Source organism: Delphinus delphis, chromosome 12, assembly GCF_949987515.2.
Source record: "Delphinus delphis chromosome 12, mDelDel1.2, whole genome shotgun sequence".
Lineage (NCBI taxonomy): Eukaryota > Metazoa > Chordata > Mammalia > Artiodactyla > Delphinidae > Delphinus > Delphinus delphis.
In genome coordinates, this window is record NC_082694.2 from 291,471 (window position 1) to 315,989 (window position 24,519).

Below are 24,519 nucleotides of genomic sequence, written 5' to 3' on the forward strand. Positions count from 1 at the left end.
AATGATGCACTTGGCCAAAAAGGGCGTATGCGTTTTTTCCTGAATATATTCAGGAAAAAACGCATACGCCCTTTTTGGCCAACCAAGCAAGCTTGCAAAGGATATCTGCACTACAATGAAGTCTCACTTCCCCCCGGTCAAAAGGGCCATCTGAAAAAAGTGTAAAATCCAGAAAGGCAGGACAGGCCATGGAGAACTGGGAGCCTTGTTATGCTGATGGGCGGGATGTAAATTGCCAACAACCACTCGGGAGAAGTGTATGGTGTTTCCTGAAACATCTAAAAAACAAAGCAACAGAGCCTAGGGCACTGCCACTTATGGTCCTACATTTTAGGGAAATTAAAATCAAAAAGACACAGCCACCCTAAAGTTTGGAACGGCTCTGTTTACAAGAACCTCGTTTACAGTACAAGTTCAACATCGCAGAAAGTGAAAAATGGATAAAGAAGTTGTGGTATTCACTTACAAAGCAATATCACTCAGCAATGAAATCTATGTCATCAGGCCCTTAGCAGCACAATGAGTGGATTCAGGTATGATGATTCTAACTGAAATAAGTCACACAGAAAAAGAAACATCATAAGATATCTGTAATACACGGAATGTAAACTTGGCTACACAGGAACTGAATTACAGAACAGAACAGGGTCTCAAATTTAGAAAAACAACTTATGCTTGCTTAAGGGTAAAGGTGAGTTGGGGTGCTGCATAAAACCAGAGATTGAAATGAGCACAGATAAAGTTCCTTAAGCCAAATATGGAATAGACAAGAGCTACTCCTTGCTCAACGAAATGGACTCAACACCCCATATTAAACGCCTAAGAATGTACCTGACCAGTAAGTATCTTAAAACCTATGGATTGCTATGTCTCCGAAAGAGAATCAAGCATGTGTACAGGGGCATAAACGCAGCAGTGATAGGATTGGAGAGGTTTGGTGAGCAAATGAAGACCCTTTGAAGTCATATTGCATGGTACCCATTCCACGGGTTTCAACTACCCAGGTTTAAGGTATTCTTCCTTCAGCTAAAACATGCATGTGGAACCGAAGTATGATCAACCATGTGATCGGGAGACGTGTTCAAATATGTCTCAGTTTTCCTCCCCTGGTACTCGGGTGCAACATTCCAGACGCTTTACTAACACTCTCCCCACTTGGAGAGTCAGTCCCTTTAACCTCCTGTTTGGCCCAGTTTGCAATTTCTGCGGAAGATGAACAGGAATAGCGAGAACCAATGAGAGGCTAGCTGGAGGTGTCTGGACGGGCAAATTATTCCTGAATATATTCAGGAAAAAACGAATATGCCCTTTTTGGCCAACCAAGCAAGCTTGCAAAGGAAATCTGCACTACAATGAAGTCTCACTTCCCCCCGGTCAAAAGGGCCATCTGAAAAAAGTGTAAAATCCAGAAAGGCAGGACAGGCCAAGGACAACTGGGAGCCTTGTTATGCTGATGGGCGGGATGTAAATTGCCAACAGACACTCGGGAGAAGTGTATGGTGTTTCCTGAAACATCTAAAAAACAAAGCAACAGAGCCTAGGGCACTGCCACTTATGGTCCTATAGCTTAGGGAAATTAAAATCAAAAAGACACAGCCACCCCAAGTTTGGGACGCCTCTGTTTACAAGAACCTCGTTTACAGTACAAGTTCAACATCGCAGAAAGTGAAAAATGGATAAAGAAGTTGTGGTATTTACTTACAAAGCAATATCACTCAGCAATGAAATCTATGTCATCAGGCCCTTAGCATCACAATGAGTGGATTCAGGTATGATGATTCTAACTGAAATAAGTCACACAGAAAAAGAAACATCATAAGATATCAGTAATACACGGAATGTAAACTTGGCTACACAGGAACTGAATTACAGAAAAGAACAGGGTCTCAAATTTAGAAAAACAACTTATGCTTGCTTAAGGGGAAAGGTGAGTTGGGGTGCTGCATAAAACCAGAGATTGAAATGAGCACAGATAAAGGTCCTTAAGTCAAATATGGAATAGACAAGAGCTACTCCTTGCTCAACGAAATGGACTCAACACCGCATATTAAACGCCTAAGAATGTACCTGACTAGTAAGTATCGTAAAACCTATGGATTGCTATGTCTCCAAAAGAGAATCAAGCATGTGTACAGGGGCATAAACGCAGCAGTGATAGGATTGGAGAGGTTCGGTGAGCAAATGAAGACCCTTTGAAGTCATATTGCATGGTACCCATTCCACGGGTCTCAACTCTCCAGGTTTAAGGTATTCTTCCTTCAGCTAAAACATGCATGTGGAACCCAAGTATGATCAACCATGTGAACGGGAGACGTGTTCAAATATGTCTCAGTTTTCCTCCCCTGGTACTCGGGTGCAACATTCCAGACGCTTTACTAACACTCTCCCCACTTGGAGAGTCAGCGCCTTTAACCTCCTGATTGGCCCAGTTTGCAATTTCTGCGGAAGATGAACAGGAATAGCGAGAACCAATGAGAGGCTAGCTGGAGGTGTCTGGACGGGCAAATTTAACTCTCATTTCCCACAGGAAGAGGGAATAACCAAAGGCTCAGCGTGCCATACCGGAACCAGATTAGGGCCTGAAGCCATCCTGCGGTGTTGCGGCCAGCTCAAAAGAAAGCGAGTTGAAGAAAGGAGCTCAGGGGCACTGTAATTCACAAACCTGCAGAGTTATAAATGACAGCTATCGTCCAAAAATAGACTGAAGTAAGGCTGCCAAGAGGACTTGAAAGCGGGGCAGAATTGCAGGAAACCGATTTCAGGAGGTAGACTGGAATTGCATTGAAAGCATAGGAAAAGAGGCAGAACGTCCACAATGATGCACTTGGCCAAAAAGGGCGTATGCGTTTTTTCCTGAATATATTCAGGAAAAAACGCATACGCCCTTTTTGGCCAACCAAGTAAGCTTGCAAAGGAAATCTGCACTACAATGAAGTCTCACTTCCCCCCGGTCAAAAGGGCCATCTGAAAAAAGTGTAAAATCCAGAAAGGCAGGACAGGCCATGGAGAACTGGGAGCCTTGTTATGCTGATGGGCGGGATGTAAATTGCCAAAAACCACTCGGGAGAAGTGTATGGTGTTTCCTGAAACATCTAAAAAACAAAGCAACAGAGCCTAGGGCACTGCCACTTATGGTCCTACAGCTTAGGGAAATTAAAATCAAAAAGACACAGCCACCCCAAAGTTTGGGACGCCTCTGTTTACAAGAACCTCGTTTACAGTACAAGTTCAACATCGCAGAAAGTGAAAAATGGATAAATAAGTTGTGGTATTTACTTACAAAGCAATATCACTCAGCAATGAAATCTGTGTCATCAGGCCCTTAGCAGCACAATGAGTGGATTCAGGTATGATGATTCTAACTGAAATAAGTCACACAGAAAAAGAAACATCATAAGATATCAGTAATACACGGAATGTAAACTTGGCTACACAGGAACTGAATTACAGAACAGAACAGGGTCTCAAATTTAGAAAACCAACTTATGCTTGCTTAAGGGTAAAGGTGAGTTGGGGTGCTGCATAAAACCAGAGATTGAAATGAGTACAGATAAAGTTCCTTAAGTCAAATATGGAATAGACAAGAGCTACTCCTTGCTCAACGAAATGGACTCAACATCGCATATTAAACGCCTAAGAATGTACCTGACTAGTAAGTATCTTAAAACCTATGGATTGCTATGTCTCCGAAAGAGAATCAAGCATGTGTACAGGGGCATAAACGCAGCAGTGATAGGATTGGAGAGGTTCGGTGAGCAAATGAAGACCCTTCGAAGTCATATTGCATGGTACCCATTACACGGGTCTTAACTCTCCAGGTTTAAGGTATTCTTCCTTCAGCTAAAACATGCATGTGGAACCCAAGTATGATCAACCATGTGAACGGGAGACGTGTTCAAATATGTCTCAGTTTTCCTCCCCTGGTACTCGGGTGCAACATTCCAGACGCTTTACTAACACTCTCCCGACTTGGAGAGTCAGCGCCTTTAACCTCCTGTTTGGCCCAGTTTGCAATTTCTGCGGAAGATGAACAGGAATAGCGAGAACCAATGAGAGACTAGCTGGAGGTGTCTGGACGGGCAAATTTAACTCTCATTTCCCACCAGGAAGAGGAAATAACCAAAGGCTCAGCGTGCCGTGCCGGAACCAGATTAGGGCCTGAAGCCATCCTGCGGTGTTGCGGCCAGCTCAAAAGAAAGCAAGTGGAAGAAAGGCGCTCAGGGGCACTGTAATTCACAAACCTGCAGAGTTATAAATGACAGCTATCGTCCAAAAATAGACTGAAGTAAGGCTGCCAAGAGGACTTGAAAGCGGGGCAGAATTGCAGGAAACCGATTTCAGGAGGTAGACTGGAATTGCATTGAAAGCATAGGAAAAGAGGCAGAATGTCCACAATGATGCACTTGGCCAAAAAGGGCGTATGCGTTTTTTCCTGAATATATTCAGGAAAAAACGCATACGCCCTTTTTGGCCAACCAAGCAAGCTTGCAAAGGAAATCTGCACTACAATGAAGTCTCACTTCCCCCCGGTCAAAAGGGCCATCTGAAAAAAGTGTAAAATCCAGAAAGGCAGGACAGGCCATGGAGAACTGGGAGCCTTGTTATGCTGATGGGCGGGATGTAAATTGCCAACAACCACTCGGGAGAAGTGTATGGTGTTTCCTGAAACATCTAAAAAACAAAGCAACAGAGCCTAGGGCACTTCCACTTATGGTCCTATAGCTTAGGGAAATTAAAATCAAAAAGACACAGCCACCCCAAAGTTTGGAACGGCTCTGTTTACAAGAACCTCGTTTACACTACAAGTTCAACATCGCAGAAAGTGAAAAATGGATAAAGAACTTGTGGTACTTACGTACAATGCAGTATCACTCAGCAATGAAATCTATGTCATCAGGCCCGTAGCAGCATAATGAGTGGATTCAGGTACGATGATTCTAACTGAAATAAGTCACACAGAAAAAGAAACATCATAAGATATCACTAATACACGGAATGTAAACTTGGCTACACAGGAACTGCATTCCAAAACACAACAGGGTCTCAAATTTAGAAAACCAACTTATGCTTGCTTAAGGGGAAAGGTGAGTTGGGGTGCCGCATAAAACCAGAGATTGAAATGAGCACAGATAAAGTTCCTTAAGCGAAGTATGGAATAGACAAGAGCTACTCCTTGCTCAACGAAATGGACTCAACACCCCATATTAAACGCCTAAGAATGTACCTGACTAGTAAGTATCTTAAAACCTATGGATTGCTATGTCTCCAAAAGAGAATCAAGCGTGTGTACAGGGGCATAAACGCAGCAGTGATAGGATTGGAGAGGTTCGGTGAGCAAATGAAGACCCTTTGAAATCATATTGCATGGTACCCATTCCACGGGTCTCAACTCTCCAGGTTTAAGGTATTCTTCCTTCAGCTAAAACATGCATGTGGAACCCAGAGTATGATCAACCATGTGAACGGTAGACGTGTTCAAATATGTCTCAGTTTTCCTCCCCTGGTACTCGGGTTCAACATTCCAGACGCTTTACTAACACTCTCCCGACTTGGAGAGTCAGCGCCTTTAACCTCCTGTTTGGCCCAGTTTGCAATTTCTGCGGAAGATGAACAGGAATAGCGAGAACCAATGAGAGACTAGCTGGAGGTGTCTGGACGGGCAAATTTAACTCTCATTTCCCACCAGGAAGAGGAAATAACCAAAGGCTCAGCGTGCCGTGCCGGAACCAGATTAGGGCCTGAAGCCATCCTGCGGTGTTGCGGCCAGCTCAAAAGAAAGCAAGTGGAAGAAAGGAGCTCAGGGGCACTGTAATTCACAAACCTGCAGAGTTATAAATGACAGCTATCGTCCAAAAATAGACTGAAGTAAGGCTGCCAAGAGGACTTGAAAGCGGGGCAGAATTGCAGGAAACCGATTTCAGGAGGTAGACTGGAATTGCATTGAAAGCATAGGAAAAGAGGCAGAACGTCCACAATGATGCACTTGGCCAAAAAGGGCGTATGCGTTTTTTCCTGAATATATTCAGGAAAAAACGCATACGCCCTTTTTGGCCAACCAAGCAAGCTTGCAAAGGAAATCTGCACTACAATGAAGTCTCACTTTCCCCCGGTCAATAGGGCCATCTGAAAAAAGTGTAAAATCCAGAAAGGCAGGACAGGCCATGGAGAACTGGGAGCCTTGTTATGCTGATGGGCGGGATGTAAATTGCCAACAACCACTCGGGAGAAGTGTATGGTGTTTCCTGAAACATCTAAAAAACAAAGCAACAGAGCCTAGGGCACTTCCACTTATGGTCCTATAGCTTAGGGAAATTAAAATCAAAAAGACACAGCCACCCCAAAGTTTGGGACGCCTCTGTTTACAAGAACCTCGTTTACACTACAAGTTCAACATCGCAGAAAGTGAAAAATGGATAAAGAACTTGTGGTACTTACGTACAATGCAGTATCACTCAGCAATGAAATCTATGTCATCAGGCCCTTAGAAGCATAATGAGTGGATTCAGGTACGATGATTCCAACTGAAATAAGTCACACAGAAAAAGAAACATCATAAGATATCACTAATACACGGAATGTAAACTTGGCTACACAGGAACTGCATTCCAAAACAGAACAGGGTCTCAAATTTAGAAAACCAACTTATGCTTGCTTAAGGGGAAAGGTGAGTTGGGGTGCCGCATAAAACCAGAGATTGAAATGAGCACAGATAAAGTTCCTTAAGCGAAGTATGGAATAGACAAGAGCTACTCCTTGCTCAACGAAATGGACTCAACACCCCATATTAAACGCCTAAGAATGTACCTGACTAGTAAGTATCTTAAAACCTATGGATTGCTATGTCTCCAAAAGAGAATCAAGCGTGTGTACAGGGGCATAAACGCAGCAGTGATAGGATTGGAGAGGTTCGGTGAGCAAATGAAGACCCTTTGAAATCATATTTCATGGTACCCATTCCACGGGTCTCAACTCTCCAGGTTTAAGGTATTCTTCCTTCAGCTAAAACATGCATGTGTAACCCAGAGTATGATCAACCATGTGAACGGTAGACGTGTTCAAATATGTCTCAGTTTTCCTCCCCTGGTACTCGGGTTCAACATTCCAGACGCTTTACTAACACTCTCCCGACTTGGAGAGTCAGTCCCTTTAACCTCCTTTTGGCCCAGTTTGCAGTTTCTGCGGAAGATGAACAGGAATAGCGAGAACCAATGAGAGACTAGCTGGAGGTGTCTGAACGGGCAAATTTAACTCTCATTTCCCACCAGGAAGAGGAATTAACCAAAGGCTCAGCATGCCGGGCCGGAACCAGATTAGGGCCTGAAGCCATCCTGCGGTGTTACGGCCAGGTCACAAGAAAGCGAGTTGAAGAAAGGAGCTCAGGGGCACTGTAATTCACAAACCTGCAGAGTTATAAATGACAGCTATCGTCCAAAAATAGACTGAAGTAAGGCTGCCAAGAGGACTTGAAAGCGGGGCAGAATTGCAGGAAACCGATTTCAGGAGGTAGACTGGAATTGCATTGAAAGCATAGGAAAAGAGGCAGAACGTCCACAATGATGCACTTGGCCAAAAAGGGCATATGCGTTTTTTCCTGAATATATTCAGGAAAAAACGCATACGCCCTTTTTGGCCAACCAAGCAAGCTTGCAAAGGAAATCTGCACTACAATGAAGTCTCACTTCCCCCCGGTCAAAAGGGCCATCTGAAAAAAGTGTAAATCCAGAAAGGCAACAGGCCATGGAGAACTGGGAGCCTTGTTATGCTGATGGGCGGGATGTAAATTGCCAACAGACACTTGGGAGAAGTGTATGGTGTTTCCTGAAACATCTAAAAAACAAAGCAACAGAGCCTAGGGCACTTCCACTTATGGTCCTATAGCTTAGGGAAATTAAAATCAAAAAGACACAGCCACCCCAAAGTTTGGAACGGCTCTGTTTACAAGAACCTCGTTTACAGTACAAGTTCAACATCGCAGAAAGTGAAAAATGGATAAAGAAGTTGTGGTATTCACTTACAAAGCAATATCACTCAGCAATGAAATCTATGTCATCAGGCCCTTAGCAGCACAATGAGTGGATTCAGGTATGATGATTCTAACTGAAATAAGTCACACAGAAAAAGAAACATCATAAGATATCAGTAATACACGGAATGGAAACTTGGCTACACAGGAACTGAATTACAGAACAAAACAGGGTCTCAAATTTAGAAAAACAACTTATGCTTGCTTAAGGGTAAAGGTGAGTTGGGGTGCTGCATAAAACCAGAGATTGAAATGAGCACAGATAAAGTTCCTTAAGCCAAATATGGAATAGACAAGAGCTACTCCTTGCTCAACGAAATGGACTCAACACCGCATATTAAACGCCTAAGAATGTACCTGACTTGTAAGTATCTTAAAACCTATGGATTGCTATGTCTCCGAAAGAGAATCAAGCATGTGTACAGGGGCATAAACGCAGCAGTGATAGGATTGGAGAGGTTCGGTGAGCAAATGAAGACCCTTTGAAGTCATATTGCATGGTACCCATTCCACGGGTTTCAACTACCCAGGTTTAAGGTATTCTTCCTTCAGCTAAAACATGCATGTGGAACCTAGAGTATGATCAACCATGTGATCGGGAGACGTGTTCAAATATGTCTCAGTTTTCCTCCCCTGGTACTCGGGTGCAACATTCCAGACGCTTTACTAACACTCTCCCGACTTGGAGAGTCAGTCCCTTTAACCTCCTTTTGGCCCAGTTTGCAATTTCTGCGGAAGATGAACAGGAATAGCGAGAACCAATGAGAGACTAGCTGGAGGTGTCTGAACGGGCAAATTTAACTCTCATTTCCCACCAGGAAGAGGAATTAACCAAAGGCTCAGCATGCCGGGCCGGAACCAGATTAGGGCCTGAAGCCATCCTGCGGTGTTACGGCCAGGTCACAAGAAAGCGAGTTGAAGAAAGGAGCTCAGGGGCACTGTAATTCACAAACCTGCAGAGTTATAAATGACAGCTATCGTCCAAAAATAGACTGAAGTAAGGCTGCCAAGAGGACTTGAAAGCGGGGCAGAATTGCAGGAAACCGATTTCAGGAGGTAGACTGGAATTGCATTGAAAGCATAGGAAAAGAGGCAGAACGTCCACAATGATGCACTTGGCCAAAAAGGGCGTATGCGTTTTTTCCTGAATATATTCAGGAAAAAACGCATACGCCCTTTTTGGCCAACCAAGCAAGCTTGCAAAGGAAATCTGCACTACAATGAAGTCTCACTTCCCCCCGGTCAAAAGGGCCATCTGAAAAAAGTGTAAATCCAGAAAGGCCACAGGCCATTGAGAACTGGGAGCCTTGTTATGCTGATGGGCGGGATGTAAATTGCCAACAGACACTCGGGAGAAGTGTATGGTGTTTCCTGAAACATCTAAAAAACAAAGCAACAGAGCCTAGGGCACTTCCACTTATGGTCCTATAGCTTAGGGAAATTAAAATCAAAAAGACACAGCCACCCCAAAGTTTGAAACGGCTCTGTTTACAAGAACCTCGTTTACAGTACAAGTTCAACATCGCAGAAAGTGAAAAATGGATAAAGAAGTTGTGGTATTCACTTACAAAGCAATATCACTCAGCAATGAAATCTATGTCATCAGGCCCTTAGCATCACAATGAGTGGATTCAGGTATGATGATTCTAACTGAAATAAGTCACACAGAAAAAGAAACATCATAAGATATCAGTAATACACGGAATGGAAACTTGGCTACACAGGAACTGAATTACAGAACAGAACAGGGTCTCAAATTTAGAAAACCAACTTATGCTTGCTTAAGGGGAAAGGTGAGTTGGGGTGCTGCATAAAACCAGAGATTGAAATGAGCACAGATAAAGTTCCTTAAGCCAAATATGGAATAGACAAGAGCTACTCCTTGCTCAACGAAATGGACTCAACACCGCATATTAAACGCCTAAGAATGTACCTGACTAGTAAGTATCTTAAAACCTATAGATTGCTATGTCTCCGAAAGAGAATCAAGCATGTGTACAGGGGCATAAACGCAGCAATGATAGGATTGGAGAGGTTCGGTGAGCAAATGAAGACCCTTTGAAGTCATATTGCATGGTACCCATTCCACGGGTTTCAACTACCCAGGTTTTAGGTATTCTTCCTTCAGCTAAAACATGCATGTGGAACCCAGAGTATGATCAACCATGTGATCGGGAGACGTGTTCAAATATGTCTCAGTTTTCCTCCCCTGGTACTCGGGTGCAACATTCCAGACGCTTTACTAACACTCTCCCCACTTGGTGAGTCAGCGCCTTTAACCTCCTGTTTGGCACAGTTTGCAATTTCTGCGGAAGATGAACAGGAATAGCGAGAACCAATGAGAGGCTAGCTGGAGGTGTCTGGACGGGCAAATTTAACTCTCATTTCCCACCAGGAGGAGGAAATAACCAAAGGCTCAGCGTGCCGTGCCAGAACCAGATTAGGGCCTGAAGCCATCCTGCGGTGTTGCGGCCAGCTCACAAGAAAGCGAGTTGAAGAAAGGAGCTCAGGGGCACTGTAATTCACAAACCTGCAGAGTTATAAATGACAGCTATCGTCCAAAAATAGACTGAAGTAAGGCTGCCAAGAGGACTTGAAAGCGGGACAGAATTGCAGGAAACCGATTTCAGGAGGTAGACGGGAATTGCATTTAAAGCATAGGAAAAGAGGCAGAACGTCCACAATGATGCACTTGGCCAAAAAGGGCGTATGCGTTTTTTCCTGAATATATTCAGGAAAAAACGCATACGCCCTTTTTGGCCAACCAAGCAAGCTTGCAAAGGAAATCTGCACTACAATGAAGTCTCACTTCCCCCCGGTCAAAAGGGCCATCTGAAAAAAGTGTAAAATCCAGAAAGGCAGGACAGGCCATGGAGAACTGGGAGCCTTGTTATGCTGATGGGCGGGATGTAAATTGCCAACAACCACTCTGGAGAAGTGTATGGTGTTTCCTGAAACATCTAAAAAACAAAGCAACAGAACCTAGGGCACTTCCACTTATGGTCCTATAGCTTAGGGAAATTAAAATCAAAAAGACACAGCCACCCCAAAGTTTGGAACGGCTCTGTTTACAAGAACCTCGTTTACAGTACAAGTTCAACATCGCAGAAATTGAAAAATGGATAAAGAAGTTGTGGTATTTACTTACAAAGCAATATCACTCAGCAATGAAATCTGTGTCATCAGGCCCTTAGCAGCACAATGAGTGGATTCAGGTATGATGATTCTAACTGAAATAAGTCACACAGAAAAAGAAACATCATAAGATATCAGTAATACACGGAATGTAAACTTGGCTACACAGGAACTGAATTACAGAACAGAACAGGGTCTCAAATTTAGAAAACCAACTTATTCTTGCTTAAGGGTAAAGGTGAGTTGGGGTGCTGCATAAAACCAGAGATTGAAATGAGCACAGATAACGTTCCTTAAGCCAAATATGGAATAGACAAGAGCTACTCCTTGCTCAACGAAATGGACTCAACACCCCATATTAAACGCCTAAGAATGTTCCTGACTAGTAAGTATCTTAAAACCTATGGATTGCTATGTCTCCGAAAGAGAATCAAGCATGTGTACAGGGGCATAAACGCAGCAGTGATAGGATTGGAGAGGTTCGGTGAGCAAATGAAGACCCTTTGAAGTCATATTGCATGGTACCCATTCCACGGGTTTCAACTACCCAGGTTTAAGGTATTCTTCCTTCAGCTAAAACATGCATGTGGAACCTAGAGTATGATCAACCATGTGATCAGGAGACGTGTTCAAATATGTCTCAGTTTTCCTCCCCTGGTACTCGGGTGCAACATTCCAGACGCTTTACTAACACTCTCCCCACTTGGAGAGTCAGTCCCTTTAACCTCCTGTTTGGCCCAGTTTGCAATTTCTGCGGAAGATGAACAGGAATAGCGAGAACCAATGAGAGACTAGCTGGAGGTGTCTGGACGGGCAAATTTAACTCTCATTTCCCACCAGGTAGAGGAATTAACCAAAGGCTCAGCGTGCCGTGCCGGAACCAGATTAGGGCCTGAAGCCATCCTGCGGTGTTGCGGCCAGGTCAAAGAAAGCGAGTTGAAGAAAGGAGCTCAGGGGCACTGTAATTCACCAACCTGCAGAGTTATAAATGACAGCTATCGTCCAAAAATAGACTGAAGTAAGCCTGCCAAGAGGACTTGGAAGCGGGGCAGAATTGCAGGAAACCGATTTCAGGAGGTAGACTGCAATTGCATTTAAAGCATAGGAAAAGAGGCAGAACGTCCACAATGATGCACTTGGCCAAAAAGGGCGTATGCGTTTTTTCCTGAATATATTCAGGAAAAAACACATACGCCCTTTTTGGCCAACCAAGCAAGCTTGCAAAGGAAATCTGCACTACAATGAAGTCTCACTTCCCCCCGGTCAAAAGGGCCATCTGAAAAAAGTGTAAAATCCAGAAAGGCAACAGGCCATTGAGAACTGGGAGCCTTGTTATGCTGATGGGCGGGATGTAAATTGCCAACAGACACTTGGCAGAAGTGTATGGTGTTTCCTGAAACATCTAAAAAACAAAGCAACAGAGCCTAGGGCACTTCCACTTATGGTCCTATAGCTTAGGGAAATTAAAATCAAAAAGACACAGCCACCCCAAAGTTTGGAACGGCTCTGTTTACAAGAACCTCGTTTACAGTACAAGTTCAACATCGCAGAAAGTGAAAAATGGATAAAGAACTTGAGGTACGTACGTACAATGCAGTATCACTCAGCAATGAAATCTATGTCATCAGGCCCGTAGCAGCATAATGAGTAGATTCAGGTACGATGATTCTAACTGAAATAAGTCACACAGAAAAAGAAACATCATAAGATATCACTAATACACGGAATGTAAACTTGGCTACACAGGAACTGAATTACAGAACAGAACAGGGTCTCAAATTTAGAAAACCAACTTATGCTTGCTTAAGGGGAAAGGTGAGTTGGGGTGCTGCATAAAACCAGAGATTGAAATGAGCACAGATAAAGTTCCTTAAGCCAAATATGGAATAGACAAGAGCTACTCCTTGCTCAACGAAATGGACTCAACACCCCATATTAAACGCCTAAGAATGTACCTGACTAGTAAGTATCTTAAAACCTATGGATTGCTATGTCTCCGAAAGAGAATCAAGCATGTGTACAGGGGCATAAACGCAGCAGTGATAGGATTGGAGAGGTTCGGTGAGCAAATGAAGACCCTTTGAAGTCATACTGCATGGTACCCATTCCAGGGGTTTCAACTACCCAGGTTTTAGGTATTCTTCTTTCAGCTAAAACATGCATGTGGAACCCAGAGTATGATCAACCATGTGATCGGGAGACGTGTTCAAATATGTCTCAGTTTTCCTCCCCTGGTACTCGGGTGCAACATTCCAGACGCTTTACTAACACTCACCCCACTTGGAGAGTCAGTCCCTTTAACCTCCTGTTTGGCCCAGTTTGCAATTTCTGCGGAAGATGAACAGGAATAGCGAGAACCAATGAGAGGCTAGCTGGAGGTGTCTGGACGGGCAAATTTAACTCTCATTTCCCACCAGGAAGAGGAATTAACCAAAGGCTCAGCATGCCGGGCCGGAACCAGATTAGGGCCTGAAGCCATCCTGCGGTGTTGCGGCCAGGTCACAAGAAAGCGAGTTGAAGAAAGGAGCTCAGGGGCACTGTAATTCACAAACCTGCAGAGTTATAAATGACAGCTATCGTCCAAAAATAGACTGAAGTAAGGCTGCCAAGAGGACTTGAAAGCGGGGCAGAATTGCAGGAAACCGATTTCAGGAGGTAGACTGGAATTGCATTGAAAGCATAGGAAAAGAGGCAGAACGTCCACAATGATGCACTTGGCCAAAAAGGGCGTATGCGTTTTTTCCTGAATATATTCAGGAAAAAACGCATACGCCCTTTTTGGCCAACCAAGCAAGCTTGCAAAGGAAATCTGCACTACAATGAAGTCTCACTTCCCCCCGGTCAAAAGGGCCATCTGAAAAAAGTGTAAAATCCAGAAAGGCAGGACAGGCCATGGAGAACTGGGAGCCTTGTTATGCTGATGGGCGGGATGTAAATTGCCAACAGACACTCTGGAGAAGTGTATGGTGTTTCCTGAAACATCTAAAAAACAAAGCAACAGAGCCTAGGGCACTGCCACTTATGGTCCTATAGCTTAGGGAAATTAAAATCAAAAAGACACAGCCACCCCAAAGTTTGGGACACCTCTGTTTACAAGAACCTCGTTTACAGTACAAGTTCAACATCGCAGAAAGTGAAAAATGGATAAAGAAGTTGTGGTATTTACTTACAAAGCAATATCACTCAGCAATGAAATCTATGTCATCAGGCCCTTAGCATCACAATGAGTGGATTCAGGTATGATGATTCTAACTGAAATAAGTCACACAGAAAAAGAAACATCATAAGATATCAGTAATACACGGAATGTAAACTTGGCTACACAGGAACTGAATTACAGAACAGAACAGGGTCTCAAATTTAGAAAACCAACTTATGCTTGCTTAAGGGTAAAGGTGAGTTGGGGTGCTGCATAAAACCAGAGATTGAAATGAGCACACATAAAGTTCCTTAAGTCAAATACGGAATAGACAAGAGCTACTCCTTGCTCAACGAAATGCACTCAACACCGCATATTAAACGCCTAAGAATGTACCTGACTAGTAAGTATCGTAAAACCTATGGATTGCTATGTCTCCAAAAGAGAATCAAGCATGTGTACAGGGGCATAAACGCAGCAGTCATAGGATTGGAGAGGTTCGGTGAGCAAATGAAGACCCTTTGAAGTCATATTGCATGGAACCCATTACACGGGTCTTAACTCTCCAGGTTTAAGGTATTCTTCCTTCAGCTAAAACATGCATGTGGAACCCAAGTATGATCAACCATGTGAACGGGAGACGTGTTCAAATATGTCTCAGTTTTCCTCCCCTGGTACTCGGGTGCAACATTCCAGACGCTTTACTAACACTCTCCCCACTTGGAGAGTCAGCGCCTTTAACCTCCTGTTTGGCCCAGTTTGCAATTTCTGCGGAAGATGAACAGGAATAGCGAGAACCAATGAGAGGCTAGCTGGAGGTGTCTGGACGGGCAAATTTAACTCTCATTTCCCACCAGGAAGAGGAAATAACCAAAGGCTCAGCGTGCCGTGCCAGAACCAGATTAGGGCCTGAAGCCATCCTGCGGTGTTGCGGCCAGGTCACAAGAAAGCGAGTTGAAGAAAGGAGCTCAGGGGCACTGTAATTCACAAACCTGCAGAGTTATAAATGACAGCTATCGTCCAAAAATAGACTGAAGTAAGGCTGCCAAGAGGACTTGAAAGCGGGGCAGAATTGCAGGAAACCGATTTCAGGAGGTAGACTGGAATTGCATTGAAAGCATAGGAAAAGAGACAGAACGTCCACAATGATGCACTTGGCCAAAAAGGGCGTATGCGTTTTTTCCTGAATATATTCAGGAAAAAACGCATACGCCCTTTTTGGCCAACCAAGCAAGCTTGCAAAGGAAATCTGCACTACAATGAAGTCTCACTTCCCCCCGGTCAAAAGGGCCATCTGAAAAAAGTGTAAAATCCAGAAAGGCAGGACAGGCCATGGAGAACTGGGAGCCTTGTTATGCTGATGGGCGGGATGTAAATTGCCAACAACCACTCGGGAGAAGTGTATGGTGTTTCCTGAAACATCTAAAAAACAAAGCAACAGAGCCTAGGGCACTTCCACTTATGGTCCTACAGTTTAGGGAAATTAAAATCAAAAAGACACAGCCACCCCAAAGTTTGGGACGCCTCTGTTTACAAGAACCTCGTTTACAGTACAAGTTCAACATCGCAGAAAGTGAAAAATGGATAAAGAAGTTGTGGTATTTACTTACAAAGCAATATCACTCAGCAATGAAATCTGTGTCATCAGGCCCTTAGCAGCACAATGAGTGGATTCAGGTATGATAATTCTAACTGAAATAAGTCACACAGAAAAAGAAACATCATAAGATATCAGTAATACATGGAATGTAAACTTGGCTACACAGGAACTGAATTACAGAACTGAACAGGGTCTCAAATTTAGAAAACCAACTTATTCTTGCTTAAGGGTAAAGGTGAGTTGGCGTGCTGCATAAAACCAGAGATTGAAATGAGCACAGATAAAGTTCCTTAAGCCAAATATGGAATAGACAAGAGCTACTCCTTGCTCAACGAAATGGACTCAACACCCCATATTAAACGCCTAAGAATGTTACTGACTAGTAAGTATCTTAAAACCTATGGATTGCTATGTCTCCGAAAGAGAATCAAGCATGTGTACAGGGGCATAAACGCAGCAGTGATAGGATTGGAGAGGTTCGGTGAGCAAATGAAGACCCTTTGAAGTCATATTGCATGGTACCCATTCCACGGGTTTCAACTACCCAGGTTTAAGGTATTCTTCCTTCAGCTAAAACATGCATGTGGAACCTAGAGTATGATCAACCATGTGATCAGGAGACGTGTTCAAATATGTCTCAGTTTTCCTCCCCTGGTACTCGGGTGCAACATTCCAGACGCTTTACTAACACTCTCGCCACTTGGAGAGTCAGTCCCTTTAACCTCCTGTTTGGCCCAGTTTGCAATTTCTGCGGAAGATGAACAGGAATAGTGAGAACCAATGAGAGACTAGCTGGAGGTGTCTGGACGGGCAAATTTAACTCTCATTTCCCACCAGGTAGAGGAATTAACCAAAGGCTCAGCGTGCCGTGCCGGAACCAGATTAGGGCCTGAAGCCATCCTGCGGTGTTGCGGCCAGGTCACAAGAAAGCGAGTTGAAGAAAGGAGCTCAGGGGCACTGTAATTCACCAACTTGCAGAGTTATAAATGACAGCTATCGTCCAAAAATAGACTGAAGTAAGCCTGCCAAGAGGACTTGGAAGCGGGGCAGAATTGCAGGAAACCGATTTCAGGAGGTAGACTGGAATTGCATTTAAAGCATAGGAAAAGAGGCAGAACGTCCACAATGATGCACTTGGCCAAAAAGGGCGTATGCGTTTTTTCCTGAATATATTCAGGAAAAAACGCATACGCCCTTTTTGGCCAACCAAGCAAGCTTGCAAAGGAAATCTGCACTACAATGAAGTCTCACTTCCCCCCGGTCAAAAGGGCCATCTGAAAAAAGTGTAAAATCCAGAAAGGCAACAGGCCATTGAGAACTGGGAGCCTTGTTATGCTGATGGGCGGGATGTAAATTGCCAACAGACACTTGGCAGAAGTGTATGGTGTTTCCTGAAACATCTAAAAAACAAAGCAACAGATCCTAGGGCACTTCCACTTATGGTCCTATAGCTTAGGGAAATTAAAATCAAAAAGACACAGCCACCCCAAAGTTTGGAATGGCTCTGTTTACAAGAACCTCGTTTACAGTACAAGTTCAACATCGCAGAAAGTGAAAAATGGATAAAGAACTTGAGGTACGTACGTACAATGCAGTATCACTCAGCAATGAAATCTATGTCATCAGGCCCGTAGCAGCATAATGAGTAGATTCAGGTACGATGATTCTAACTGAAATAAGTCACACAGAAAAAGAAACATCATAAGATATCACTAATACACGGAATGTAAACTTGGCTACACAGGAACTGAATTCCAAAACAGAACAGGTTCTCAAATTTAGAAAACCAACTTATGCTTGCTTAAGGGGAAAGGTGAGTTGGGGTGCTGCATAAAACCAGAGATTGAAATGAGCACAGATAAAGTTCCTTAAGCCAAATATGGAATAGACAAGAGCTACTCCTTGCTCAACGAAATGGACTCAACACCGCATATTAAACGCCTAAGAATGTACCTGACTAGTAAGTATCTTAAAACCTATGGATTGCTATGTCTCCGAAAGAGAATCAAGCATGTGTACAGGGGCATAAACACAGCAGTGATAGGATTGGAGAGGTTCGGTGAGCAAATGAAGACCCTTTGAAGTCATACTGCATGGTACCCATTCCAGGGGTTTCAACTACCCAGGTTTTAGGTATTCTTCCTTCAGCTGAAACATGCATGTGGAACCCAGAGTATGATCAACCATGTGATCGTGAGACGTGTTCAAATATGTCTCAGTTTTCCTCCCCTGGTACTCGGGTGCAACATTCCAGACGCTTTACTAACACTCTCCCCACTTGGAGAGTCAGCGCCTTTAACCTCCTGTTTAGCCCAGTTTGCAATTTCTGCGGAAGATGAACAGGAATAGCGAGAACCAATGAGAGGCTAGCTGGAGGTGTCTGGACGGGCAAATTTAACTCTCATTTCCCACCAGGAAGAGGAAATAACGAAAGGCTCAGCATGCCGTACCAGAACCAGATTAGGGCCTGAAGCCATCCTGCGGTGTTGCGGCCAGGTCACAAGAAAGCGAGTTGAAGAAAGGAGCTCAGGGGCACTGTAATTCACCAACCTGCAGAGTTATAAATGACAGCTATCGTCCAAAAATAGACTGAAGTAAGCCTGCCAAGAGGACTTGGATGCGGGGCAGAATTGCAGGAAACCGATTTCAGGAGGTAGACTGGAATTGCATTTAAAGCATAGGAAAAGAGGCAGAACGTCCACAATGATGCACTTGGCCAAAAAGGGCGTATGCGTTTTTTCCTGAATATATTCAGGAAAAAACGCATACGCCCTTTTTGGCCAACCAAGCAAGCTTGCAAAGGAAATCTGCACTACAATGAAGTCTCACTTCCCCCCAGTCAAAAGGGCCATCTGAAAAAAGTGTAAAATCCAGAAAGGCAGGACAGGCCATGGAGAACTGGGAGCCTTGTTATGCTGATGGGCGGGATGTAAATTGCCAACAGACACTCGGGAGAAGTGTATGGTGTTTCCTGAAACATCTAAAAAACAAAGCAACAGAGCCTAGGGCACTGCCACTTATGGTCCTATAGCTTAGGGAAATTAAAATCAAAAAGACACAGCCACCCCAAAGTTTGGGATGCCTCTGTTTACAAGAACCTTGTTTACAGTACAAGTTCAACATCGCAGAAAGTGAAAAATGGATAAAGAAGTTGTGGTATTTACTTACAAAGCAATATCACTCAGCAATGAAATCTATGTCATCAGGCCCTTAGCAGCACAATGAGTGGATTCAGGTATGATGATTCTAACTGAAATAAGTCACACAGAAAAAGAAACATCATAAGATATCAGTAATACACGGAATGTAAACTTGGCTACACAGGAACTGAATTACAGAACAGAACAGGGTCTCAAATTTAGAAAACCAACTTATGCTTGCTTAAGGGTAAAGGTGAGTTGGGGTGCTGCATAAAACCAGATATTGAAATGAGCACAGATAAAGTTCCTTAAGCCAAATATGGAATAGACAAGAGCTACTCCTTGCTCAACGAAATGGACTCAACACCACATATTAAACGCCTAAGAATGTACCTGACTAGTAAGTATCGTAAAACCTATGGATTGCTATGTCTCCGAAAGAGAATCAAGCATGTGTACAGGGGCATAAACGCAGCAGTGATAGGATTGGAGAGGCTCGGTGAGCAAATGAAGACCCTTTGAAGTCATACTGCATGGTACCCATTCCACGGGTTTCAACTACCCAGGTTTTAGGTATTCTTCCTTCAGCTAAAATATGCATGTGGAACCCAGAGTATGATCAACCATGTGATCGGGAGACGTGTTCAAATATGTCTCAGTTTTCCTCCCCTGGTACTCGGGTGCAACATTCCAGACGCTTTACTAACACTCTCCCCACTTGGAGAGTCAGCGTCTTAAACCTCCTGTTTGGCCCAGTTTGCAATTTCTGCGGAAGATGAACAGGAATAGCGAGAACCAATGAGAGGCTAGCTGGAGGTGTCTGGACGGGCAAATTTAACTCTCATTTCCCACCAGGAAGAGGAAATAACCAAAGGCTCAGCGTGCCGTACCGGAACCAGATTAGGGCCTGAAGCCATCCTGCGGTGTTGCGGCCAGCTCACAAGAAAGCGAGTTGAAGAAAGGAGCTCAGGGACACTGTAATTCACAAACCTGCAGAGTTATAAATGACAGCTATCGTCCAAAAATAGACTGAAGTAAGGCTGCCAAGAGGACTTGAAAGCGGGGCAGAATTGCAGGAAACCGATTTCAGGAGGTAGACTGGAATTGCATTGAAAGCATAGGAAAAGAGGCAGAACGTCCACAATGATGCACTTGGCCAAAAAGGGCGTATGCGTTTTTTCCTGAATATATTCAGGAAAAAACGCATACGCCCTTTTTGGCCAACAAAGCAAGCTTGCAAAGGAAATGTGCACTACAATGAAGTCTCACTTCCCCACGGTCAAAAGGGCCCTCTGAAAAAAGTGTAAAATCCAGAAAGGCAGGACAGGCCATGGAGAACTGGGAGCCTTGTTATGCTGATGGGCGGGATGTAAATTGCCAACAACCACTCGGGAGAAGTGTATGGTGTTTCCTGAAACATCTAAAAAACAAAGCAACAGAACCTAGGGCACTTCCACTTATGGTCCTATAGCTTAGGGAAATTAAAATCAAAAAGACACAGCCACCCCAAAGTTTGGAACGGCTCTGTTTACAAGAACCTCGTTTACAGTACAAGTTCAACATCGCAGAAAGTGAAAAATGGATAAAGAAGTTGTGGTATTTACTTACAAAGCAATATCACTCAGCAATGAAATCTGTGTCATCAGGCCCTTAGCAGCACAATGAGTGGATTCAGGTATGATGATTCTAACTGAAATAAGTCACACAGAAAAAGAAACATCATAAGATATCAGTAATACACGGAATGTAAACTTGGCTACACAGGAACTGAATTACAGAACAGAACAGGGTCGCAAATTTAGAAAACCAACTTATGCTTGCTTAAGGGTAAAGGTGAGTTGGGGTGCTGCATAAAACCAGAGATTGAAATGAGCACAGATAAAGTTCCTTAAGTCAAATATGGAATAGACAAGAGCTACTCCTTGCTCAACGAAATGGACTCAACACCGCATATTAAATGCCTAAGAATGTACCTGACTAGTAAGTATCTTAAAACCTATGGATTGCTATGTCTCCGAAAGAGAATCAAGCATGTGTACAGGGGCATAAACGCAGCAGTGATAGGATTGGAGATGTTCGGTGAGCAAATGAAGACCCTTTGAAGTCATATTGCATGGTACCCATTACACGGGTCTTAACTCTCCAGGTTTAAGGTATTCTTCCTTCAGCTAAAACATGCATGTGGAACCCAAGTATGATCAACCATGTAAACGGGAGACGTGTTCAAATATGTCTCAGTTTTCCTCCCCTGGTACTCGGGTGCAACATTCCAGACGCTTTACTAACACTCTCCCCACTTGGAGAGTCAGCGCCTTTAACCTCCTGTTTGGCCCAGTTTGCAATTTCTGCGGAAGATGAACAGGAATAGCGAGAACCAATGAGAGACTAGCTGGAGGTGTCTGGACGGGCAAATTTAACTCTCATTTCCCACCAGGAAGAGGAAATAACCAAAGGCTCAGCGTGCCGTGCCGGAACCAGATTAGGGCCTGAAGCCATCCTGCGGTGTTGCGGCCAGGTCACAAGAAAGCAAGTTGAAGAAAGGAGCTCAGGGGCACTGTAATTCACAAACCTGCAGAGTTATAAATGACAGCTATCGTCCAAAAATAGACTGAAGTAAGGCTGCCAAGAGGACTTGAATGCGGGGCAGTATTGCAGGAAACCGATTTCAGGAGGTAGACTGGAATTGCATTGAAAGCATAGGAAAAGAGGCAGAACGTCCACAATGATGCACTTGGCCAAAAAGGGCGTATGCGTTTTTTCCTGAATATATTCAGGAAAAAACGCATACGCCCTTTTTGGCCAACCAAGCAAGCTTGCAAAGGAAATCTGCACTACAATGAAGTCTCACTTCCCCCCGGTCAAAAGGGCCATCTGAAAAAAGTGTAAAATCCAGAAAGGCAGGACAGGCCATGGAGAACTGGGAGCCTTGTTATGTTGATGGGCGGGATGTAAATTGCCAACAGACACTCGGGAGAAGTGTATGGTGTTTCCTGAAACATCTAAAAAACAAAGCAACAGAGCCTAGGGCACTGCCACTTATGGTCCTATAGCTTAGGGAAATTAAAATCAAAAAGACACAGCCACCCCAAAGTTTGGGACGCCTCTGTTTACAAGAACCTCGTTTACCGTACAAGTTCAATATCACAGAAAGTGAAAAATGGATAAAGAACTTGTGGTACTTACGTACAATGCAGTATCACTCAGCAATGAAATCTATGTCTTCAGTCCCGTAGCAGCATAATGAGTGGATTCAGGTACGATGATTCTAACTGAAATAAGTCACACAGAAAAAGAAACATCATAAGATATCACTAATACACGGAACGTAAACTTGGCTACACAGGAACTGCATTCCAAAACAGAACAGGGTCTCAAATTTAGAAAACCAACTTATGCTTTCTTAAGGGGAAAGGTGAGTTGGGGTGCTGCATAAAACCAGAGATTGAAATGAGCACAGATAAAGTTCCTTAAGCCAAATATAGAATAGACAAGAGCTACTCCTTGCTCAACGAAATGGACTCAACACCGCGTACTAAACGCCTAAGAATGTACCTGACTAGTAAGTATCTTAAAACCTATGGATTGCTATGTCTCCAAAAGAGAATCAAGCGTGTGTACAGGGGCATAAACGCAGCAGTGATAGGATTGGAGAGGTTCGGTGAGCAAATGAAGACCCTTTGAAGTCATATTGCATGGTACCCATTCCACGGATCTCAACTCTCCAGGTTTAAGGTATTCTTCCTTCAGCTAAAACATGCATGTGGAACCCAGAGTATGATCAACCATGTGAACGGGAGACGTGTTCAAATATGTCTCAGTTTTCCTCCCCTGGTACTCGGGTGCAACATTCCAGACGCTTTACTAACACTCTCCCGACTTGGAGAGTCAGTCCCTTTAACCTCCTGTTTGGCCCAGTTTGCAATTTCTGCGGAAGATGAACAGGAATAGCGAGAACCAATGAGAGACTAGCTGGAGGTGTCTGAACGGGCAAATTTAATTCTCATTTCCCAACAGGAAGAGGAATTAACCAAAGGCTCAGCATGCCGGGCCGGAACCAGATTAGGGCCTGAAGCCATCCTGCGGTGTTGCGGCCAGGTCACAAGAAAGCGAGTTGAAGAAAGGAGCTCAGGGGCACTGTAATTCACAAACCTGCAGAGTTATAAATGACAGCTATCGTCCAAAAATAGACTGAAGTAAGGCTGCCAAGAGGACTTGAAAGCGGGGCAGAATTGCAGGAAACCGATTTCAGGAGGTAGACTGGAATTGCATTGAAAGCATAGGAAAAGAGGCAGAACGTCCACAATGATGCACTTGGCCAAAAAGGGCGTATGCGTTTTTTCCTGAATATATTCAGGAAAAAACGCATACGCCCTTTTTGGCCAACCAAGCAAGCTTGCAAAGGAAATCTGCACTACAATGAAGTCTCACTTCCCCCCGGTCAAAAGGGCCATCTGAAAAAAGTGTAAAATCCAGAAAGGCAGGACAGGCCATGGAGAACTGGGAGCCTTGTTATGCTGATGGGCGGGATGTAAATTGCCAACAGACACTCGGGAGAAGTATATGGTGTTTCCTGAAACATCTAAAAAACAAAGCAACAGAGCCTAGGGCACTGCCACTTATGGTCCTATAGCTTAGGGAAATTAAAATCAAAAAGACACAGCCACCCCAAAGTTTGGGACGCCTCTGTTTACAAGAACCTCGTTTACCGTACAAGTTCAATATCACAGAAAGTGAAAAATGGATAAAGAACTTGTGGTACTTACGTACAATGCAGTATCACTCAGCAATGAAATCTATGTCTTCAGGCCCGTAGCAGCATAATGAGTGGATTCAGGTACGATGATTCTAACTGAAATAAGTCACACAGAAAAAGAAACATCATAAGATATCACTAATACACGGAATGTAAACTTGGCTACACAGGAACTGCATTCCAAAACAGAACAGGGTCTCAAATTTAGAAAACCAACTTATGCTTTCTTAAGGGGAAAGGTGAGTTGGGGTGCTGCATAAAACCAGAGATTGAAATGAGCACAGATAAAGTTCCTTAAGCCAAATATAGAATAGACAAGAGCTACTCCTTGCTCAACGAAATGGACTCAACACCGCGTATTAAACGCCTAAGAATGTACCTGACTAGTAAGTATCTTAAAACCTATGGATTGCTATGTCTCCAAAAGAGAATCAAGCGTGTGTACAGGGGCATAAACGCAGCAGTGATAGGATTGGAGAGGTTCGGTGAGCAAATGAAGACCCTTTGAAGTCATATTGCATGGTACCCATTCCACGGATCTCAACTCTCCAGGTTTAAGGTATTCTTCCTTCAGCTAAAACATGCATGTGGAACCCAGAGTATGATCAACCATGTGAACGGGAGACGTGTTCAAATATGTCTCAGTTTTCCTCCCCTGGTACTCGGGTGCAACATTCCAGACGCTTTACTAACACTCTCCCGACTTGGAGAGTCAGTCCCTTTAACCTC